The sequence below is a fragment of the Capsicum annuum genome, chromosome 7 (genome assembly GCF_002878395.1).
Source record: "Capsicum annuum cultivar UCD-10X-F1 chromosome 7, UCD10Xv1.1, whole genome shotgun sequence".
Lineage (NCBI taxonomy): Eukaryota > Viridiplantae > Streptophyta > Magnoliopsida > Solanales > Solanaceae > Capsicum > Capsicum annuum.
This window is the reverse complement of record NC_061117.1, coordinates 72,979,706-72,989,690: the sequence shown is the minus strand read 5'-3', so window position 1 is coordinate 72,989,690 and position 9,985 is coordinate 72,979,706. Positions and strand designations below refer to the sequence as shown.

General features: G+C 31.8%; 1 pseudogene; it reads right to left on the bottom strand.

Moving 5' to 3' along the window:
• Positions 1-510: 510 nt before the first annotated feature.
• The window catches only part of LOC107876541, a 108,560-nt pseudogene continuing 99,085 nt past the window's right edge, over positions 511-9,985 (bottom strand).

Below are 9,985 nucleotides of genomic sequence, written 5' to 3'. Positions count from 1 at the left end.
AAAAATCACATGTTCAAGTTCTACCATGCCTTCTAGTCAAGCAATGCAAAGAATTGATAAAGATTCCTTTATTCCTTAGAAAGAGGATATGCAAGCCAATATTTCATAGCCTATATATTTTTATCAAGTCATGAAACACTCTGAAAATGTTGAAAAAGGTATATTTTGAATTCATTTGTTATTAATTTGTTGAACTAAATTTGATTGTTGTAGTTTTTATATGGAAGGAAAGGGGTCCGCTAGAGTTTGTTTCCTGAAAAAGGTTTTACTATTTGAGGACTTGAGCCTTGTGCTGTGATTCATTTATTTATAAAAAATAGTACATAACCTGCCATATTATGATCTGTCTGCTCGTGTAAGATGTTATAACTATTTTGTAAGGCTATTTACAGTCTTCGTATTCCACAAAAATTTCCCATTCTCAACTATCTTGGATTAACTTATTTTGCTCTTTGTATCTTCCTTTTCTTCCTTTACATTAATAGTAGAACCAGGGTTCTATGTTAGGAATTATTGCCAAAATACATCATTTACCTCTATTGGCACATTACTAGCTTCCTTGTTGAGAGTTAAAACAGAAGTCGGTTCCATATTCTCCCCAGTCAAATTTTTAGAAGAACTCAATTGATTATCTTGAAGGCCTGTTTCAGTATGCATAAAGCTATTTCCTAGCAACCTTTTTTTCCTTTCATTCTTGTCCAGCTACAGCATGAGACTCAAAGATAATCCTAGTTTATTTATGGTTTCATCTAAAGTAAACAACACGTTCTTTGTCACTCATTCACGTGTTCGATATGTTTGATAAGAACCTGTATTTGCATTTCAAGTCCTTGATGATCCTGTTTATGTCTGTGTTGGTCTGAATAAAGTATGTTGTTCTCATGCTTCAACTTTTAAATATCTTCCTTATACCCATGTCTTTCCTATTTAGTCAATGTAGATGAAACACTATGAGTATTCTATGCAGAATGACTGTGAATAGGTTTCTGTCTATAGATATTCTTTAAAAGATATGGCAGACATTTGAGAAGATCCTTATTTGTAAATTCCCATTGCTCGGGATCTATTTTCTTCAATCCCTCATTTTTGTTTATTGTTTTTTATCCTTGGAAATGGAGACTTAGCATGTAATTGTACTTTGATTGACTAACCTAAATAGCAGCAATCATGTTTCCTACTAAATGAATATGAGGAAAAAGAAAATAATTCTAAATCCTAAATGTCTTTTGCTACTGTTTGTATAAAAGACATTTTTTCACTTCTACAAATAGAATTAACCTGCTATATCGATGAATAAGAACACACAACCTACTATTAAATTTCCTACTAAAAATAAGTTTAGTTTAGTTAGAACCTAATGACTCAGTTAGACAAGTTTAGCTAAGGAGGATATAGTTGTTATAAATTGTTTTACCAATCAAAAAAGATAAAGGATGTGGAGTTTATAAGGATACCTAGAAAAATAACTTAACCAAGAAAGAAATAGAGGATGTTCTCTTGGCATAAATATGGCGTAGACAATAATTTGTAACCATAACTAAAGATTAGGAATCAAATTTTAATGTATAAAGATTATTAATAACGACAAGAATACATCATAGTTCAACTTGAAAGAGTATTTATGTTAAACTAATTGATGATTCCATAGTGGTTCACTCTTACCCAACCCTTGAGTAGATGGAATTTAATAACGGTTTTCCAACTGTCTACTTTTGTGTATATTCTTCCTTGTCCTGCTTCACATTTTCTAATTCCTAGGATTATCCACTTTTTATTTGGAACTTTTTCTACTGGAAAGGAAGTTCCCTTTAGGATCTCAGGATAACGGTAATGATTTATCTTCCTCCTTTTCCTCGCATTCTTTTCATTTTCCCTTCTTTATTACATTTTGAAATAAAACTAGATATATTTTTTTAGACTACTATAAGATAGGTCCAAAGGTGATATGGATGCTCTTCATGATGATGCACAGCTTGAAAATTTCTCACTTACCCTCCCTTATCTTGATGACAAGTTGGACTTGTGGTGTTCTGAAAACATATTATGTGCACTCTTCTACTTTATTCTTCTTCAAATTAGTTACTTCAGTTTATTACCTAAAAATTACTAGAGTTTATGACTGCATTCAGTCCATTCATCTAAGGAATATAAAAGAATATGATTATCTATGAGAGACATCTATTTATCTATGCTAATTGGGGTCTTATGACTTATATAACGTACATTTGACACTCCCCATACCCCACTTTGTGGGAATACACTGTGTATGTTGTTGTTGTTGTACTATATGTATTTGATGGACTTTTATAATATGATTTTTGGTTCCTGGTGATATAGGAAAGGGACTAGAGCAAAGACATAGATTTTTGAGCTCCTTTTTATGGGTTTTAATAAAAAATGGAGTCTTTCAGCAAGAGCACCGTGAATGCTAATCAACCTATGTGAACTCCATCTAAAATAAAAATTTCAAGTTCTACCATGCATTCTAGTTATGTAAAAATGGATAAAGATCCCTCTGTTCTTGAGAAAGATAATATTCAAGCCAATATTTCATTGCCTTCATCTGTTGATAAAGTAATGCAACACTCTGATAATGTTGAAAAAGGTATATTTTGAATTCATATGTTATTAATTAGATGAACTGAACTTGATTATTGTAATTTTTACCAAATTATAGAACTATACGTTTATCTAATCGTTGAAAGGTAAATGGAGTTTGAGGTAGCAATAAGTCCAAAGAAGTTGCTTCACTTGAAATCGTAGAAAACCTGAAATTAACCATTTATAATAATCAAATGATTTGAAAAAATGGTAAACTATTTTTGAGGCAATTGGGAAAAATTATTCGTGATTATAATATATGTCCGCTGGGAGTATCATCATGGAGTGATATTATCCAAGAAAAGTTGAATCACATATAGGCAACTGTTGAGGTAATTAATATATCTACATCTGATTCAGATTCTTTTTTTACTATATAAGCTCTACTTATTCTTATAAAAAGTTAAGCTCATCATATCTACATCTGATTCAGATTCTTTTTTTACTATATAATCTCTACTTATTCTTATAAAATGTTAACCTAACCAATGCATTAACTTATCCCATATTTTGATTATTGTAGGATAAATTTGAGGGCGTTAAACTGAGTGATCATCGTGAACATATTTTGATATGGATGATTAAGTTATGGAACAAATGGAGCGGATACTTATATGGTAATTATGTGAAGAATAAGTCACTCCAACAAGCTCTGAAGAATAAGCCAAATGGGATAGACAAGAAAGAATGAGAGTGGTTGGAAAAAGAACATTTTTCTTGTGAAGCTTTTCAGGTATGCAAATAGTTTTATCTATTGCTTTCCTTTTTCTTCTCTCCAAATAATGGTTTTTTGAAATTGGAATAGGAAAACATACTAAAAGATTTCAACCGAGACCAAAATCATGACAAGTTGTTGCATGATGAGGTTTCACGCCTAGAAATGATTTTAAAGTATAGCAAGGTATATAGGGTTGATCAAGTATGTTCTTTGAACATATTTCTGAAAATTAGATTTAACTTTTACTAAGAAGCTAGGTTAAATTTAGTAGACTTTCTTATCTGAAATATAGCAAGATAGCAAAGATATTTAGGCAACTCCCTAGTTTCAAGATGGATTTCCTTATGGGGATTTATCCAACTCCCTTTTATTTTATAATTTTTATTTATATTATTAAAAAGTTATCTTATTATTTTATAAATATAGGATAGAATCTAAAGGAATGCAGCAAACCGAGCTACGTTGACGATGTTTCATCACATGGGTAGCAAGCCTATTCGATATTTTATTTTTGTAAAGGTATTATCATAAAAAATTTTTTATAAAAATATATTTATGAGGTGTTATTTGACATGATTGTATTTGATATGAAATGGGGGAAAGATGGCAATCCACTAGATATGGGGACTATTTTCTATGAAAGTCGAAAGAAAGATAGCAAGCTCGTTGAACTTGAAGCAATTCAAAAACAAGTGTGTTTGGTAAATTTAATATGCATATTTATTACTTGAAATTATATGGAATAATGATAGAACATATTTTTTTCTATATTTTGCAGGCTCAAATAGAAGAAATAATGAATGTAGAGCTATCTTTATCTAGCATAGAGATTGTTGAAAATTATTTTGGACCTCAAAATCATAAACTTGTTGTTGCCTTTGGGGGTGGATTAGAGGCGTAAGACATAAAAGGTGTCACTTTCTGCTAGGCTAAATTATTTTCCATGCTATGTTCTACTCAAGAGGAAAACAAATACTTAAATGAGGAAAATAAATTCTTGAATGATTGTTTGTCTACCTTAGAAGATGAGACGAAAGAAATAAGGAAAATGGAAGAATTCTTCAATGCTCAACAACCACAAACTAGGGATACAAGTGGTAACCATATATCTTCTTACTCTTCCCTGTATATTTGTTATATTGGTTTGAGATATGTAGGATGAATAAACTGTAGCAAATGGTTTGTGCCTGTAGCATGTAATTGTTGTGATTTATTTCTGAGGTTCTATTTTTTCCTAAAATATTTAGATGATTCTATCCATTTTTTCTGTACAGTCTAGTGGAAATAGATTTGCATAACATGTTCTTTGTTATTTAATTATTCAGTTGGTCATACCCTTTAGTATTAGTAATGTCTATAGAATTTGGGAATAGTCAATAAAGGAAAACCTGCATAAATGTTAATGGTGCATAGTTTATTACATTCGAAAAGCTACCTATCTAGCCTCTACACTCATAAATATGCTATAGTTGTTTGTTCTCATTCTCATGGTTGTTTATCCTTATTTTGTCTAGTTGTTCCGACTCCTTGGTTTGAAATGTGGATGGTACACCTATTTCTATGCAAGAAATTAAATAAACAGATTACATTGTTATTTGCATATTCTGTCTTGCAGATCTAAACTATACTATTGTATTATACAGTAAAAATTCAAGATGTCGACACCTAAAACATGGTCCTAAGCACAGTATCTTTGTATTCCTCATAGCTGGTGACTTTTTGAAGTTAGCTTACTGGTAGAGATGGATTTTTCGGTGAGATGTTGCTGGAAATCTGAGCTCCCCTAACTGTGATCTCTTTTCTTTTTCTTCTTTTTGCATTAATTTTCTATGTTTTCTACCTTCTGATCTCACCTGTTTCTCAACCCATATGTGTGTTGTATATTTTATTGTAGTCTACTCCATTCCAGTGTGTGTGTGTGCTAGTGGAACTGAAGTAATGAATCCAAAAATCCCCTCCCATGTATTATTCTCTGTGTGTTGTATATATGGGTGTATTATGTTGAAAGAAAATCTTGGGAGTATGTTTGTTTTTGTTGCATGTATTATGAATATAAATATCTTGATGGAGGGGGTGTCTGTGCAGATCAGTGAGGGTGGTTTGTGTATTGTGTGAGAGTGTGTTGTGTGTATATAAATTATGTGAGTAGCCTCTAGTGATTATCCACACCATCACCAGATTCATGCACAAAACCAGTCACACAACCATCAGAATCACAAGGTTAGGGAGAAAGAATACCCATGGTTCTCAAATCCAACTTGTTGTGTTCAATCTCATTTCCATTCAGATTTACCACTTTTTCAGCTTCTTCTTCTTGTTTCTAAGCGCACACATCTACATTTTGAGAAGCTTGTGGACTTTTGGATTTATATATTTTTTGCTTAGTATTTTCATTCAGATTCATCAATGACTTACGTAGAGGTTGTGTAAATGTTGATAAGTTTTTACATTCTTTTAAATGGATTTCTTTTATGGGTATTTCTTCTGCAAACGCGTATTGAAAAGCTCAAGATGAAATGCTATGACGTTTTCTCGAGCCTTATTGGTCCTAAGTGCCTATTACCCATGGCCTTGACTTGGGTCATTAAAATAGTAATCTAGACATTAAGCCACCTTATAGAATGTATACACACATACCTTCAGCCTAAAATAAAACGAGAATACTAGTTACAAATTTTTGAATAAAGTATATTTATATCTGCATCTTTTTTATTCTGATGAATGTCAGGTTGGAAATTCTTCCTTTGGTTTTGTCATCCAACTATGTAAATTCTTCTAATAGAAGTACCAACAAATACATTCATCTATTGAAGTTGGCCTCCTTCTTTTCATTTTGCAGTAGTTTCTTTTGTTTAGTCCCTGAATTCCACTTTCTCTTTATCTTTCTTTTGTCTTTGGGGATTCAAGGTTTCCGTATCACCAGATTACAAACTCGTCCTCTATCAATCATAAAGATTTTCCCCTATTCAGACATCTTTTGTAGATAATGTTTCAGTAGGGTCATGGGAGCCCATTACAAACTGTTAAATTCTTTCTTGGTAACCATAGATATTGAGTCTTCACTAGAACCCCCTTCTTCATCCAATTCTTGCAGGTTCTTTCCAATCATCTATTGCAAAAAAAAAAAGAATAATAACGATTACACTACTAACTCACATTTGTGCATGGAAAACCTTCGTTGAAATAAAATCAAAACTTTGAAAAGATATATAAACAAAGATTTTAAAACTATCCTTGTTACTTCTTAATAGATGATGGGTAAAAGAGAAATAATTAATCAAGTTTTCGAGCTATGAACTTGTATTGCTACTTTGATTAATCTATCTCTTATTGAAAAGAGAAATTTCAAAAGAAAATCTTCTTAGTGTCTCAAGAACGTGTTATCATTATAATACCAAAATTTATCTCGCTTTTTAATGCTAAACCACATTCCACAAGGTTTATCTTTAGATAAGAGTTATGAGTATTACAATTGATGAATTCAAATCTATTTGATGATCTTTAGAACTCCAGAGTATTATAGGATCTCTGTCTGTAGTCTCACATTCAACTTTGCAGTTGGGATGCTCTTGGGAAAGTTTCCCTTTTCGTCTTTGGCTGTGTATTTGTTTGTGATTTTATCCCCCAGAATTTATAAATGAAACTATCAGAGTTTTAGTGTTCATGGATGTTATCACGTCCTTGAAATAGTTTCAGTATAATGAAACTATCAAATTAAAGTTCTTTGATGTAATATACATTAAACAAATGGTTATTTCTTCTTCTCTGGGAGCTTTCTCTGCACTACAGTGTTTAAAAATTGAAATGGATACTTTGATCTATTCACTTACTTGATTTATTTTGAGCATATAAGGTGAGAGATGTACTAAATTTTTGCTTTACCGTTGCAAGAGTTAGTTGATTTAGGTGAAACGATAAGAACTGAAAGTCAAGGACTTAATTATTTTTTGGCCATATGATAGAAGTTGGCAATTTGAACTGAAAGTCGATGAATAAATTAAAAAGTAGAAACAAAAGTAACTTGATTATTTTTTGCTATGTATTCAAATGTTATGAAAAATTTGGTATTATACTCTAGCTCGATCGAGATGGTAACTATGTTTTTTTTGAAACAAATATTGAGACTAATATGGGATGTTAACTAAGTTTTCTGGTCTCTAATTGTATATATCATGTTTTTGTATTAAGATTTTCGATAGCAATTTGGTATTCATTTGATGAAATTTATAATTTTGTGATATTAGGGTCATTTGTGGTCAATTAGAGACCAGAAACATTGTTCGTCTTTAAATTTTTATCTAGGATAAGATGTTGCTCGTCTTTAATAGTTGATCTACAACTTGAATATGGATCTTCCTTCAAGGTTGATCTTGGAAAAGAATTTTTCTCGTCGTTAACGGATAACTATGACCATGTAGTTAGTCAATTTAGGATGAGAAATACTATCTTAAAAGGATAATTACGATAAGGTAATTAGTCTATTTCAGACAACATATACCGTCCCTAAAAGATAATTATGACCATGCAGTTAGTCTATTTGGAATGAGATATACCGTCGCAAAAAGATAATTATGATGAAGTAGTTAGTTTATTAGAGACAAGAACTACCATCTCTAAAAGATAATTATGACAAGGTAGTTAGTCTATTTGGGACGAGATTGCTCGTCACTAAATAATAATTAAGACCATGTAGTTAGTCGATTCGGACAAGATATACCGTTGCTAAAAGGCAATTATGATCAGATTTTTTGCGGTCACAAAATAGTTTTAAGGACAGGTTTATTGGACTCATCGCTAATGATCTTTAGCTGCAGTTCCTGTTAGGATAGGACACGACCGGATTTTTCTGGTCCGAAAGACCAATTGGGTCATGATTTGGACTTTCTGGGACCACATTTTCCTTCCTTATAGGCTATTTTTCTTGTAGTGAATTATATGTTTATAGGAGACATGATATGGCTATAGTAAACGCATAAAAGAAACTTATGGGCACTGAGATTTGGAAGAAATAAGTAAAGCTGTACTTGATTCTTCAATCTTGATGTATGAAGATGCTAAACTTAGCATTAAACAGAGGAATGTAAACATATGTAATGACCAAGTAAATAAACATATATATGATCAAGACTATACAAAATAAATTGAATATGATATCATGTAAGATCTGATAATGCCAAATAGTTAAATAAAACTTATGCCTGAAAGTTAGTGATATACACTTTATTTGAAATCATACTAAAATATATGAAAATGACAAACTAAACATTCAATTATCAAGGCATGAGAACTATGTCATTAGGTTTTCATAAATTGCCATCTTTTATGAAAAAATGCAACTATTTATGACATTTTCTATATTGAATGGAATATGAAATTACAGATTACATGTCCATAATAATGGAATATCATTATGCATAGGGCTCACGAATATGATACTATCAAGGAACTGATCGGAGAAATAGGTAATTACAGTCTACTATTTATAGTGAACAAAATACCAAAAGTATAATGTAACAACCTGAACCTGGGCCTTGCCTTGATGGGTATCTTAATTCCAACAAGGACCAGAGACCACATCCTGCACCTCGCCAAAAAGAACACTATACCACCAACAATGGATGAATTCTGAGCATATGATAAGATAACATAAGATAAGATAAAAGAATTTAAGACATGTATATAACCAATAATCAGTAACCAAAAAAAAATGACCAACCAATATCACCCATGTCCACAGTAATCCATAAAGCCTTATAACAAAACCGAAATCAATAATGTCTCAAGACATGCCCCCCACCTGGAAATGAAAATCATAATGATAATGTCAATATGAACTCTTTAGTTCAAGTCTATGAAAGGAAACTAATGAAATGGCCAAGTATTCCAGAGAATAAAAGCTCATGAATTCACCTCCAATAACAGACAAACAGAGCTAATTCACCTAACACTGTGCAGTAAAAGTAAAAACATCTCCGGGGCATGCATCACATGGGGATACAATATTTAGAGATTATTAATGGGTTGAGAACTAGCATGTAACTAAATAGTAGTGGATAAATTAATGCCACAGTCAATGTTTTAAATTCATTAAAAGTAAATACACAAAACCATATTTATTTATAAGTGTGTTATGCCAAGAAAGGGGACAAGATTTTGCATGAATTAAAACTTTATCCTGGATGATGTAGCTTAACCATCATAAACAGGCACCCATGGGCTATATGGGTCCAAATACCCTTACTAAAAGGGTCCTAATACATGTTAGCCACACGAATCAGAGGTATTAAAGAAGACTAGGGAATGCCCTGACCCCATGTGAATTCAAGATACAAATATATCAATAGTGTGAACTACGCACACAAGTCATCAAAATCAAACCTCATGTTGGAAAATATGAGTTTCCTGTACTAGTCATCCAAGACCCACACATTAAAAGCTTTTCCACTTAACACCGATTAAGCCCAATTTAAAATAAGTTTCACATAACCTATTTATTAAATAATGAATCAACCATTAAGGGACACCATGAGTATCATCATACCCTTGCACATTCAAGCTTGTCTCTATGCCATAATAATAATATCAACCTGGGGGAATGCCACAACCCCTTTTGTTCATTAAATTAAAGCATAGCCAAAAAGGCTTCAAAAATCCATGTTCATTGTT